This window comes from Lycorma delicatula, chromosome 3 (assembly GCF_047948215.1).
Source record: "Lycorma delicatula isolate Av1 chromosome 3, ASM4794821v1, whole genome shotgun sequence".
Classification (NCBI taxonomy): domain Eukaryota; kingdom Metazoa; phylum Arthropoda; class Insecta; order Hemiptera; family Fulgoridae; genus Lycorma; species Lycorma delicatula.
This window is the reverse complement of record NC_134457.1, coordinates 64,633,291-64,649,174: the sequence shown is the minus strand read 5'-3', so window position 1 is coordinate 64,649,174 and position 15,884 is coordinate 64,633,291. Positions and strand designations below refer to the sequence as shown.

The 15,884-nt window shown below is 27.4% G+C and overlaps 1 protein-coding gene across 3 annotated transcripts in view; it reads right to left on the bottom strand.

Annotated features, from left to right (window-relative positions):
* Positions 1-15,884, bottom strand: part of LOC142321657 (uncharacterized) — a 361,563-nt gene that overhangs the window by 208,693 nt on the left and 136,986 nt on the right. For all 3 annotated transcript variants that reach the window (XM_075359921.1, XM_075359920.1, XM_075359923.1), the window contains one exon: positions 2,239-2,363. The gene's annotated coding sequence lies outside the window, so the exon portion shown is untranslated. The remainder of the gene's footprint in view (positions 1-2,238; positions 2,364-15,884) is intronic.

Genomic DNA, 15,884 nt, shown 5'->3' with positions numbered 1-15,884 from the left:
GAGGGGAAATTAAAACTGTTTTTAATGGCGGGATTATTTAACCTAGCTTGAGTTTTATAGAACAGACGTAACATATTTAATCTTAACTTATATTTAAGAAAACGTTTTGCACCTTATTAGAAAAAATTCAACATATTTATTGGTTTTGTTAAATCTATAATCATAAAATTTTTCTACACCATTTTATTTTACATTTCTTTAAAATAAAAACACCAACCTACGTTCTTTGTGCTTTATCATCAGTTCTAATTTAAATAATTTTGGGAAGAAATTTCATCGACATGTGTTAATTGATTTTAAAGATCTTAAAATTGACAGTTATTTTTATTAAAACTTTATTTCAATGAATATTTGTATTAAATTCTATATGAAAATAAATACGTCTCAGAAAGAAACGGAAATAAATTCAAAATAAGTTCTAACAAGTGAAACAAAAGAAAACGGCTCAGAATCCCAAAAATGTTGAAATAATTCCTGTTTAGTTTTAGAATTCTAATACAGTTTTTTTCTGTCACGTTTAGGTCTATTTTGTTTTTAAATAAGGTAAATTTTGTAAACCTTTTATGTTAAATTAAAGTTACTTATACAGATTTCTACAGAATTAAAATCTCAACAAATTTTAAGGCAAAAATTATATTTGTTCACTGGCAATTTAAAAAAAGTTAGACCACATAAAATCTAAAAAAAAAACTATTTTACCGCATAATTTTTTTGTACTTTACGTATATTTTCTCAAAAAATATTAGATATATATATATATATATATATATATATATATATAGTTCGGTTCCTGTGGTATTCACTTTTTCAGGTGAATAATCATACGAAACCATCAAACAATCCCTTAATTTCAATTGTAACTATTCCAATATGGTTTCATTTTACCCTTCCAAATAGAAATCGGAACTTAATTCTCGCTATCTGTGACTAAAAAATGAAGCGTTTCCTATCTACGTTTATATGAACGTATTTCTTTATTTTCTGTGGTAGAAAATTTCGTGAAATCCTTTTACGTTTCTCCGAGAAATCCTCTGTATATGAGCGAGTTTTATATTATGCACGCATCATTTTATTAGGAACCTTGCAGTAATATTTTTAGGTAGATTTCATAAGAAAGCTACCTGTTGTAATGGGTACCATGTTTCGACTTCCGGAAAATTTTGATATATCTTCGCGTTTCACATCCCCCAGACCCCAAAATCACCATCAGCTCAAAAGTTTATATATACTTGTGGACAGGATAACTGCCGTAATTTTGCGCCAATCAGTTTAAAATTATTCCTTAAAAATAACTCGTCCCAAAATCTCGGTTGAGTTCGTTAACTGCCAATACCGGACCATGGGGTGGAAATGAGGGGGGGTGGCTTTTTCGAGAAAAAAAATAACTTTTTTTATTAAGTAAAATGTCGAATTCGTTTAAAGTTTCTACTATTCTTTGGATAGGGCCTAAAACGTATATAAATAAAGCTTTTTGATATACCAACCATTAGCCCAGGAGGTGGAAAAAAAGGGATTTCGAAGACAAAAAAAATCATACCTCCCTTAATAGGCACAGTATCGAATCGGTTTAAACTGGCCCATTAGTCCTCTAAACATTACCTAAAACTTTTGTCTTAAATAGTTTTTGATAATGACGAACCCTTACGGCAAGGGATGACCAAAATGTTGCTGGAATTGTAAGAAGAGTGAGGCTTGTCGTATGCTAAATATATGAAAAATTTTTTCACATGCAACCATTGTATTGAATAAATTTGAAGTATTTTTAACTTTAAGGTGGATTCTTTTTTATCCCCTACTTAGCGCCGGTGAAATCTACCTCTGCCTTCCGGGGTACTGAAAGGGATTTTTTTTGCTGTAATTATTACTATAATAAAATTACTTTCTATTTGACAAAAAAAAATCAGACTTGTGAACTAAATATATCATTCATCGATACGAAATCAATGTTAAATTAAAAGATATAATTATGACTATAATAAATCATAAAATTTTAAGTAAGCCTGACTTACTAAATAATAGCGTAAAATTATTTTAGAAATTACCTAAAATTAGATCATAATTCATTAATCGTTATAATGTGAAATTATATTTACTGTATAAATTTGTACAGGTACTAAAATATTTTAATGCATACATGACTATTATTAGCCTACATATGACGGTATATATGCGAATATTTCATGGAAATTTAATCAAGATATTGCTGTTACAGAACAATAATAATAATTAAAAGCATACCTCTTAGATGATAAATTTGTTGTCCTTGCGGTTCTTACAGCATTGCAGAGCCCCTCTAGTCTCCTGATGCTCTTCCCAGAAGCGTCAGGAAACACCCGGCCTCGTAATAGCGTCAACGACCTTCCCTGGAGCAGAAAACATTCCTATTACATTCCTCAACCTACTGATGCTAACTTTACTTGGCGACATGCATTACCTGATGTAGAACATGTAATTTAATAATAATTTGAATAATTTTGTTCGATTAGAATTTAAAAATTGTAGGATTACTGTATAGCATGATCTGTTTTGTTTAGACAGACCTGTTATTGTGTATGCATATACCGTTTTATGTCTATTATTCATTAATTTAGTACTTCAAGGACTTGTTACAAAATAAATGAACAAGGGAAATAATGTACCTTAAACCGGCTGAAGATATCTCGTAATTTTTTGTTAGTATTATTTTCTGCTTTTTTTTTACAACAGTAATTTAAGAAAAAATCTAAAAAAATGAATGTCTACAGAATTAGAAGTGGGGTGGAATACCATTTCCAATTTCGATTTTTACCCCGATAATCTATTTATATAACACCTACTTTTATTATTAAGGAAAGAAGAATAATTATTTTTTTCTTTTTTTATTACATTTTTTAAAAAAATTTGGTTTAATCAGCGTACATTAATATAGTTACAGTAGGTTACTTCTATAATTATTTGCCTAAGGATAGGTCTTCGTGATACCGTATCAGTTAAATAATACCGTTATTATAATACAAATCGATTTAAAAAAAAAATTATTAAATAAAAAATTAGGAAACTTCTAAAAATAAAAATAGAAATTTCCTAAACTTTTTTTCGAATGTTATAAAATTCATCCATAAAATTTAATTTAATTATCTAAAAATAATAAACGGTTTTATAACCTGTTTCATTTTGTTAAGATTATTTTTAATATGCAAATCTTTTTGAATATTTATATATATATATATATATATATATATATATATATATATTGAAACTTTCAAAAAACATTTCTTAAACTTTTTCATTTTAATTTTTTTCCAAAAATCACAACGATAAATAATAACAGGAGTTTAATATATACGAAGTAAACAAGAAAAATGTTATACTTCAATAAAACTTTTTAGATAACTTTAACAATAACAACAACCATCTATCAGATGTAGGAAAATATATCTGTGCATTTACTACGCAAAATACATTTAAACTGAAACAAATTTTAAATGGGACCATCTAGTTTATAAAGAATTATTACCGTTTTAAGCTGTAAATGGGAATAGAAACAAAACATGGCATTAAGCCAAAACTGAAAGAAAGAAAAAGTTATACAAGAATCACTAGAATTGAGACTCACATACCATAGCACTTTTTTCTTGTGTTTTTGTAGTTCTTTCTTAATGTAAGAAACTCTGTATCCAAACGTTTTGCCAATATAACGTTACAGAAGTTCTTTAGTAGGCTATTTATAATGAAAAAGTTCAGGAATTATATAAAAACTCTTTTCTACGGATTATCTTATTAATAACAGATAAATTTTCTTAGATACATTTTAATAGTCTACTGTAAAAAGGAATTGCTATAATAAAAACATAAAATAAAATGCTGTATTTTAAATATTTTTCCCTGTACTTAAATATCGTAATTTCCCAAAATTTTTATATCGACCAGCAAAATATAAAAATATTTTTTTCTTCTAACTTTACACACGATACGAGACTAACCGTCAAATAAAAATCTTTACTAGTAAATCCATAAACAGAGATATCGTGTAATTTTTAGAAATATGTGTTAGAGATGATGTAAGAAATATATTCAGTTCTCATAATTACGCAACATATACCATTAAAATAATCTGTTTAAAAACGAAAAAAATTCTCAAACTACTGGAAAATGCTTTGACTCATCATATATTTTCTATTTCAGGCAAAAGATTTATAAAATAAGAATCTTTAAAGCTGTTAGAAAGTTTTTTATTTATTTAGCTGTTAGTAATTTGAAACACGGTAAAGGCCATTAATTAAATTATAGTTTCTTGATTATTTAAATAAAAAAAGAATTTTAAATTATAGTACCCAAATATGTTGTTTGTTGAATTATAACCATTTAAATTCTTTTCATAGAGCATTATTACATATCTTCACAAAAGGTTTACTTCCTGGCTACTTTTTTATCCTGCAAACGTTAAGCACAAGACATTGTCTACCAAAATAGTATAATAATTCATTTAGTTTTACTTTTAAAAAAGGAAGAATCTTTGTGTTTATAAAAAAAAAAAAAAACAATTATTATAATTTTTGTTTAACAAATTTTTTCATAAATGTAGTACATCAGTAGATAATTAAAAACTAATATAATTATTTACTAAAGACGTTGATTTTTTAAACAAGCAGAATTAAAATTATTAAAGCTTAATAATTGCTTTGCACAATTAAATAATATCTACACCCTTAGTTACAGGCTGACGCCCAATTAAAATTGTCCTACTCTTTTGTCGGATGAGAAATGAATATTACACCGCGTGAAAAAAATGCCAAGCTTGACTGAAATTCAAACGCAGAACCTTCCGCTTCAGACAAGAACGCTACTATTTTGCACGCAGGTCAATAATATTACAAATATATTTACTATTTTTTAACAGCGTTTTTTTTTTAACTCACATATTTCAAATTAAGTTCCCAATTAAACGGTTTGTTAATTTCCTGGATTAGCTATTGCTACCTAGTAAATTCTATCCATAAAAAATTTTAATATTAAAAATACAATTAGAATTTACTGTCCTTTATCTCATTTGGCAATTACACCGCATACTTAATTAGTACCTTTAAGTTACCATATTAATTTAGCTTAAATTCTTTTTATAAACAGATTAAACAAAACTTTCATATACAGTAAAATACTCGTAACTATCAAATATATGAACTTTGAAAAGACTGGTGCAATAATGCTAAGATTAATAATATGCAAGAACGCGTAATAAAAACTAAGAGCTTTAATTTGAAATAAATGGTGGAAAAACGTTTTTGACAGTTTGCTTCTTTTTTATAACACATAAACGCGCGTGTGTGTGTGTACATATATACACATCATATATATATATATATATTAATTAATTAATAATAGTTCACTTATCATCCTTTAGGGTGTTGGAATTTGTACACCAATTAATGGTTCCTTTCTGTTTGTGGTGACAGTACAAATTTATCAATTGATGTATTTGAGTTACATTGATGAAATGATTGTAATGAGATTCTCTGACATGAACATCTTAATACTGAATGCATAATTCATTGGCTTCAATTCAGTTACTCAATTATCACTGGATTCAATTATTCAATTATTAGAATAATGCATATTGAAATTTTTCCGGATAAATATAAAAGCTGACGAAATCCGATGGAAAAATTATGTAATTTCTTAATACTCTCATGATTTCTTGGACTTAGCTTTTTAAACCAGTGGAGGTTTCAACTCAAAAAATACTACGCTTATAAGGATTTATTTTAATAACTTACTGCACTAATCTTGTGACTGTAAAATGTTTTAAAAAACTATCCATAAAAGAGTAACATTTATGTGAAAAAAACGTGCAATTAATAATGTTCATATAAATGTCACGATTTTTTATTTTTAGTCTAAATTCAGTTTGGTTGTTAATTTTGCCAAAGTAGATAAAAGTAATGTCTGTAGTTCATTCAATTTTTATATTAATATTTTTGTTCTGTTTTGATTTGATATTGTTTTCAATTTTGAGTCTAAAAAGAGTTTATGAAATACTCTTAATCCCCTACTTAATTTCGTCTGTTTCTCATGATATTGTTATAAAAATTATCAACTGACACCAACGAAAATATATATGTTCACAATAGTGCTTTTTAAAAATAAAATCCATTTTTATGTTTTTAGGTGAAGTAGAAAAACAAATTTTTTAATCCAAAATAAAAAGAATAAAACATACAAAAAAAAGTTAATTTTTTTTTATTCAGAAAATTATTATTACTAGTTTATGAAAATCAAGGGGCCATACTAGATGAACATCTGGTCTAACTTAAAAGGACTAGCAGATAAATGAATGTACATTCTGGATTATTTTATGTTTTCTGTGCGAAAGTAAAAAATAATATTTTATTAACGTATGTTTTTCTAATATAATTTCTGGACATCTGTGAGTAATTTTTCAAACTTCCAGTTTCATAAATTCTTTGGTTTTCGAGTGAAAATATATGAAAAATTTTTAAATATATTTTCTAAGATTCTGTGTAAGATTCATACTAACTTCGTCTTATACGGAAAATAATCTAATTTTTAAATAAATATTTTTATGTAATTTTTCGATTTTTTTAGAACTAGGTAGAGTAAGTAAAATTTTTTATGAAATATGTTACGTAAGTGATAAATGTTAAATAAAATAAATAGTGAAATGTTCAAGTGTCTATATTTTATGTAAGTATTTCTATAGAAGTACGTAATGGATGATGTAAAAAAGTTAAATGTAGTAAAAAATTTTAACGAACAACTGATCACATCGAAGTTAACACTGGACAAAGAAGTGTAATGTATATATATACTTTAAAAATATATACTTCACTTTAAAAATGTGGAGTTTTTGTTTATTAACTGTTTTTACCACATTTTATGACATTTACAAAGTTATTTACTGAAAAAAGAATTTAATTAAAATTAACTGAAATCTTCCTAATTAATTAGTAATTTCGTAACTCCAGCTATAATTTAGTGAAATTAGAACTTCTATACAATCGATAAAAATGAGGGAAATACTTATCTATGTTACGTAATTATTTAACATGTAATTTCCTCGTTCAAATATTTATTATAAAAAAGAACCTTCATCCTTCTTTTCTATAATATTCTCTTGGGCAATATAAAAAAGAAAACGAACTTAAAGAGAAAAAATGAGGAATCCAGAAAGGTAACAAATCTAAACATATTTTACGTAATGAAATTGAAAAAAAAAAAATATTTAGAATCCACCTGGTTAGATTTAATTTTTATGAATTTTCGAAATTAAAATATTAAAAAACAGGTAGTCTAAAACGTATTGAGGCTTTGCGCACGAAACAACGTTAGCGTATTCTGGCAAAAGTCGAGGAAGACACACTTGTAAGCAGTCATGACATCACCGATGACCTAAACAACCATCACCGAACATTGTTAAACCATTTAGAGAAAGCTAGTTATAAAAAGAATCTCGACGTTTGTGTACCACATGATGTGACTCAGAAAAATTTACTCGATCGAATTTCTATCTGCGAATCACCACTGAAACGTAAGGAAATCGATGAAAAGTAAACCTGAGACAGCGATGTGCGGAAAATATTGAAGCGAGGAGAAGCTCTGCAGTCTGTGGTAAAATTCACACTGACGCCCAGGAAGGTTAGGCTGTGCGTTTGGTGGTATTGGAAGGGCATCGTGCATCACAAGCTATCGCCGCCAAGCAGAACGATACACTCAGACCTGTACTCTCGACGATAAGCGTGATTGCACCTAGCATTTCAAAAGAAACGGTCTGAACTGGTGAGCAGAAAGGGTGTCATGTACCACGCTGACAACGCCAGACCTCATACACCTTAAACAACCCATCAGAAATTGAGAGAAGTTGACTGGAAGGTTTTAATGTATTCATCGCATAGCACGAATCTAGCACCGTCAGACTGTCATTTGCTTCGGTGTCTACAGAAACTCCTGGATGGGTTAAGTTAGTTCCAAAAGAGGCCTGTGAATACCACCTGTCACAATTTTTTGATCAGAAACCACAGAAGTTCTGTAGCTTCGGGATTATGGTGTTTCTGGACAAATTGCAGAAGTCATCGGAAAAAATGGTGCATATGTGGTCCTATAATGTTATTTTCCAATAACAGTAAATATATTCTCAATTTTGGCCTCCAAAGGCTCAATACATTTTAGACAACCGTATAATTTATATACACTGTATATTATTTTTACTCGCCATATTGGTTACGATTTCTATAAAATAAAGAAGTTTAAATTTCTATCTTAACTCAAATCCAGAATTATTTTATTTTTGTTGTAATGAATCCAATTATTTTTCAGTAATTTTTAGTATTTAAGGCTAAGTATATTTAATTTTTTAAGGAGAAACGTATTAATTAAAAAAAAAAAACAATTTGGAAGCCCTTAAATGAAAACCAATTTGTAGTTCTCTTCCCAGCTCCTTTTTCACACGTGTATAGGAATAAATGCAAATTTATATACTCAAAATGGAGGTCCACAATGAAAATTTTATATGCTCAAAATCAGGTCCTATTGTGGGCATACTTTTTTTTTTGAAGCAAGTATTGATACAATTATGGACCTTACTCAACATAATAGATAACTGTTGTAAGCATCATTCAACATATTAATAATTAATTCAGGTTTATACGAGGTCTATTCAGAAAGTAAGGAACGTTTCCACCTGACGCCGCCAGGCGCACGCCAATCGCGTATATATTGGTGTGCTCGTGCTCGGCACCTCAGTCAGCGGCCAGCCGTGACAATGGGAACATCTCCGCACTTTCCGTTTTTTTATATATAAATTTGAAATGTGTGCTGCAATCGAAAATCCCGCCAGTTGTGAGGTGCGGTCTGTGATTAGTTTTTTGTTGGCAAAAAACTTAAAACCAATAGAAATTCATCGGGAACCGTGTGAAGTGTACGGGAACAACGTAATGAGTGAAAGTTCTGTCAGAAAGTGGTGCATTCAGTTTAAAAATGGCCGAACAAACGTTCACGATAAAGAGAAGAGTGGACGTCCGAGCATTGTGATTGACGATCTGGTCTCCAAAGTTGACGAAAAGATTCTTGAAAACCGCCGTTTCACAATAACTGAGCTTTCTCTATGTTTCCCACAAGTTTCACGGATTTTATTGTTTGAAATTGTTTCACAGAAGCTAGGCTACCACAAATTTTGTGCAAGATGGGTGCGTCACTGAGTGGTTGAGATCACAGGCGGCAAAATTCTATGACAGGAATTTCAAAGCTTGTCCACCGCTATGATAAGTGCCTGAATTTGTATGGTGATTATGTTGAAAAGTAGTATTTTAGTCCCTCTTTCACATGTATATAATAAAAAGTTTTTCTTGTACTTGGTTTTTTAAAATTCCAAACGTTCCTTACTTTCTGAATAGCCCTCGTATTTCGACACTAGGATTTCTTAATTTTAATCGTTTTACTTTATTCTGTAAATTAATATTAATACTTTAATTTATAAAGTTCAGTTGTATTCAACTTTAAAAAACAAATGAAATATTAAGATAAGAGTACATGTAAAATAAAAATTACATTTTTTAAACTAACGATTATAAAAAGTATTTAAAATTTCAGTTTCACATTTAACATTTTTTCATACAATTTACGACATTTCTTGGTTGATATCAATTATTAGTATTTTAAAAAATATATATTTCCTAATAGACCTTGACTATGTTTGTATTTTACAACTCACACTTCCTTTCAAATCGTCTTGGGTATTACTTTGAACATTAATGTGGTCCTGCGGATGAAGAATTCTTAACTTCTAATTTTATAACGAAGGATTACCATAGGACCTGTTGCAGGTATATCTTTTTACAACAGATTTTCAGCAGAATTCAGATCAGAGTTTAATGGGTTTTAAAATAATCTGTTTTTTTTCAATTAATAATGATAAAATGTGTATAATTAAATAACAAGACTTTCAATACTAACTTATTATCTAATCGGATTGGAAATAATGAAACTTAATTTTGTTATAATTGCAATTAAAACAATTTCTATGTACAAAACAGTTGTTTTTTATACAGAAGCATATGTGTATAACAATTAATTTAGTAATATACAATACGCACATCTTAAAGTACTGTATTTTTCAAACGTTAACGATAATTTATTCAACAATCTGCCAATGAGTGTAAAAAAATAATCCCTTACATGGTATCTAACTTCGAAATTATGGCAATCCAAGGTTGTCTACAAAATACGTTGTTTGTATTTTCTATACGGATTCCAACAGAGAAATTCTTTAAATTTTCGTGCGGCTTGTGAATGTAAGGCTCAGTAAATTAAAAATTATGAAACAGAAAAATAACTGTTAGCAAAAAAGGTTAAGCTTAAAAAGTAAATAGTTCATATAAGATGTCTGAACTTTTATTTTTATTAGCCCTAAAACGGATTAAAATTAAAAAAAAAATTGTAGATAAATTTACTTCACAGTAATTTTTGTAGATTTTTCTTTTTTAATAGATAATAAGCTCTTTCAGTAGCTAATAAAAATATTTTCGATTCTAAATTTTTGTGCTTTATTTAAATTATTCATTTCATTTTTATTTTTATTCTAATTTAATTTTTTATTTTTAAATAAACTATAGTAGAACAAGTTTGAAGTTTTTTTGTGGTCTTTTCGAGATTTTTTTCGTTTGTGGACTCGTGCTAAACAAAATTTCATTATCGTTTAAATTCGGTTTAGTCCACCTTTCACGTTTCTTTAAAATATAAAATAAAAAACGGTGGTCAGGCTAAGTGTAACGAGAAAAATATGTAACTTTTTCATTACTACAACCAGTATCCATTATTAATATTGATAACTGTTGAAAAATAAGTACAATTTATACTTTCAGCTGCTGTTTTTTTAAGATATATACAAATGTCATTCCGATAAAGTGAAGACCAATTCTAGCGTAAATTTAAAACACAAAATATTTTTTAATTCGTTTTACTTTGACGGTAATGTAACATAAAAAATTAGTGCTAATCAAATTTCTTTACTTATACAAATTTCTTTTATATGAGACGAACTCACATAAATTGGCTTAATTATACCTGTTCCAAGGAAATATAAATTTTTATTTTTTGGTTTTTATTGTAAAAAATATGTTATCTTTAAATGATTTATTAATAATTTCAGTAGATATACACATAATTGGCTTCTTTAACAACTAGCTTGAAACAAAAAATACGTACTGATTAGAAAAATATTGGTTCCTATTAAATAATAAGAAGAGCACCAGCTAAATAATATAGCCTTTTTTTAAAATAAAAAATTAAATTCCTCTTTTTAAACGAAAAGTGAGTAAATAATTGTATTAACACATCAGTAAAATATTTTCTTATAAATCTAAATGTTGTTATTTAATTATTTTAAGAAATACTAATTTTAATCAACTAATTAACTAATAATAAAAGTTAATATAAACTCGAAACTATATTTTACGACATTAAAAAAAAAAACAGGTAAAAACACTAATATCAATGTCAAATTAATCATTAAAAATGTTTTATCTTCTGTTTTTTTCCGATTCATACCACAAAATAAATTTAGTAATTAAAATTACTATTGTAGGCTAAATAAATCTCCTAAATTCAAGTAATGTTTCCAACAAAATGAGAATTTTATTGCTAATATCTCAGAAAAGCTTAGACATCAGTAATTAAATCAGAGGTTATCGTAATTGAGTCAGTTAAAATTGTAGGATTATTTTATAGCTTCATTAAGTTATGTGTTTAATCCTTTTTATTACACAGGTGATTATTATAGAATCCCTATCTGACTGATCTGACGATGGCAAATATATGTTCTTAATAAATTTATCTATCGTTTATTGATTTTGAATTCCTCAGTTATGCGTTCATAAAGATAAAAAGACACTTTAATACCATAAACATTTAAATTTAATTGACAGTAATAAATTTTTCAAAAATCTGACAACAAATTTTTAATATTTTCCTGGCATTGGTTATTTGTTCTTATATAGTAGCAAAATAATTATACAAGAGAAAAGTTCCCTAAGATTTATTTTTTTTGGTGGGGTTATTTATGACGAACTTTATTGTAAAATTATCATTATATGTTTAAATAACCCAAAAAATTTATAAAAAATAAACATTTTATATTTTTTTTTTTGTTTTTTCTGTTCAAATCTAAAAATATCTTTCCAAGAAAATTTTTTTTGATTATTCTACGTTTACTATGTTAAAAGGAAGAAAGTAAACTAAAATACCACTAAAAAATGTACATACAATAAAAAGCTACCTAAGATTTATTTTTTGGTGGAGGGGTGGATATGATGAAATTTTATTGTAATACTATAACTAAAAGTTTATTATTTAAACACTTACTATTATTAAAAGTCTAAATAAACCCAAAAAAGTTTTGAAAAAATTCCCCACCTACAATATTGCTCCCAATTTTTTGAGTCGGTTGCACTACTACTATGCCTAGTAAAGCGTTTTAAAAAATCGGTTAAAAATAAGCAATAAATAAAAAGATAGCTTTTTCGATTTTTTGAAAAGGTGGAAATTTTGAGGCAGATTTAAAAAAAAATGGTAAGATAAACATGCACGCATGTACTGAGCTTAATATGAAGTAGGGATATGTTTTCAAAATTCTGGGAAAATTAACCCTCAAAAAAACCCCTCTCCTCTCGTGGAAGGGGGTATTGCCCCCAACATTTGACCACAAATTGCCCCATTTACACCAGTTTTTTTTTTTACAAAATTTTATCTGAATCGGTTTATCCAGTCAAACGTAATTAAGCTTCAAACAGACCAACGCACGTACGATCATAGCCTCCTCACTGTTTTTGTTTTTTGGCGTCCCTGGGTCATGGAATGTCAAAACATGAAAAAACCTGTAGTCTATTTTTTGACTGATCAATCTTTCCTTCTTGCAGTACAGCTCTAGAGCTATGATTGTATGAAAGTAAAAATGTGCACAGTATATCTTTTTAATTCATTAATTAAGCAATAGTATTTTTATTTTTATTTAATTAAAAATTCAAAAATACATTTAACGTGTATGCAATATGAATAAAAAATGAATATCTTTTTATATAAAATCCTACAAGAAAATATATTTTCCTCAATTAATTAGGGAAATCATATTAGGACTCGACCCAGAACTTGACTTCACATAAACGGGCTTAATTACCTTAAAATTAAAAAAAAAAAAATTGTATAAATTCCCTGAATACCGTTTGAGATCGATTTTATTTGTTTATTTTATAAATATATATTTAATAGATGTTGTAATAATTATAATAATAATAACACTTAGACCTGGCTTAAAATTAAATATCGTTAAAATATTCCAAAAATCTAATTTATTTTTTGCAAAATACATTATTGACTATGAAATTCATTTGACACATGTAAAAGTAAAGGTCATGTACACACGTTACGAATATAATATGTTAATAAAATAATGAAAAAAACAGGTTATTTTAATCAATGAAATCGTGTATAAAGTGTAAACGATTATTGTATTGAGCACAGTTAAAAAAAAAAAAAATTTAATATTCTTGAAAGGGGATAGAAAGTATAAAGAAAAACAAATTACACGGACCTCCTTTAGTTGAATAAATATTAAATAGCCGAATATTATTAACTAAAGGTTGTTGTTACAATTATTATTATAATATCAGGTATTGTAAATATCTATATGTCATTACTATATTTATAATAATACTGTGATTTACATTATATTAATGACACTAATAAAATTTTAATGGAAGTGCATTGACCTGATGCACTTTATTTACAGTACCACTAATCATGCACTGAATCCGTTTTATTTAATACATAATTAAAATGTATAATAATATTTTAATATTTTATTTATATGTCAACATAGATTTATTCATTAACTGTTTTTACTGCAAAAAAACATATACGATCTCATTTATAACATAATTAAAATATGATTTATGATTTGAAAAATTGTATTAACAGTAATATAATTTATATAAAGTAACAGTCCTGTTGTTTATTAATTTATTATTTTATAAAAATCAATAGTAAATATAAATTAAAGTTGTACATGACCTAAATGATATTAATCATTCTGATTTATTAATATATATATATAGATCATTATTTATTATACGTTTACCAACCATTACTATTAGTATTATCATTCACGGTACGTCTCTGTTAGTTATATTAAGACAGAATAAATTGGTGTTTAAGAAGTAACAGAAATTGCATTCATAAAAATAATACGTCTAGATATTTAGAATGTGTGTCATTGCTCATCAATTCGAATATTATTTCTACTTACATAAAACTTTTTTCTTGTACAAGTATGCCAGTGCCATAACATTTTATATTTTTAACACTTTGTTACAATCGGAAAGTAGATTAACAACCTTCTGCATCGGACCCGGAGACCGTAACACCGTTAGAGTAAGTACATAATTATTACTGAATGCAGGTTATTCAGATGGAAAAATTCTTGAATTATGAGTTTTTTCTTTATGATACTTTTTATTCTTACTATAGCATTAAGAGTAAACATTTGTACGATGAAAAAATCCATGCCTTCGCAAATTCATATTTGTTTTCATGGTATTTGTATCTTAAGAAAAAAGTTACTTGTCGAGGTGGGAAAATCGTGTCTGTTCTACCAGATTTGTTTTGGCAATGGGATCAATTTAATGAATTTATCCGTACTTGTTCTATTATTTCTTTTGAAGAAAATACGTGGAAAGGTGTTAAAGTTAATTAAATTAAATAAGAGGTTCAAGAAATCGATTTAACACCCTAGATTTACAGATGGAGTTTTCGTAATTCTTCTAAAATCCTGCACCGCATAATTAAAGTCACTACATTTTCTTTATATCTTTTTTTCTTTATGAATACCAAACTTTTTTCCCCCCTTAAGCATCCCTATAAATCGCTTTGTACCAACCTGTATATCCTTTTTTATTCCACAAAATAAACGGTATTCGAAATATAAATAACAGCTGACAATCGTACTTGAGTGGGAACCACCTCATGGCCTAGGGACTAGGGACTGAAAGAGATTAGCAGAATGTTATCAAGGTAAGAGACGATAGCATGTGGGAAATACGCCACTGACGTACTACTGTATTACAGAATGTATTACTGTGCTACAATAGTACATAGTGACATGGTTTTATTTATTGTTTTTGTTTCAATTGTGGTCTCTGTTTAACTGGGTGCAGAATAAAAAAAACAAAATTTTTCTTGACTGATTAACAGAACGATCGATATTTTGCCAATCTGTTTCACACGACAGTTCATATTAAAATTGGTTTTAAGTCCTATATCATTGATTTTATCTTAACTGTTTCATATTATTATAGACGAAACACACGTAAAATTTAAGCTATAAATCAGAGGTTGTACATTTGCAACGCCAAAAACGTTTTTGTAGTTACCCGAATAACAGCTATTCATTCGGTTAATTTCATTTATAGTTTTTAACGTTTATTTTAAACACAAGAATCTAAGAAAAAGTTATATTGCGCGCGCGCTCTCACAAACACATACATATTTATCATGTAATTTAAATTACTATGCTTAAAGTATAAATATTCAAAAACAAAATATAATTTCCATAGAAAAAAGCTTTCCTTGCGAAAATTTTCTTTGATAAGTAAATGTAAATATTATTATAATAAATCATCCAAATGAGCAGGACCTAAAATTCATTTTGAATAACAATAAATGTTTTTGAAGTAAAAATTAATATTTATCGTACTTTAGAAGAATGAGAGATTTTTTTTTATTCTTTTACAAATTATAAAATTACAAATTAATATGGATCTATGTAGGTCTACTTTTACATGGAATTTTACAATTACATTTTTTTAAAGTTAGAGTAATGATTATTTTATTTAAAACCGATA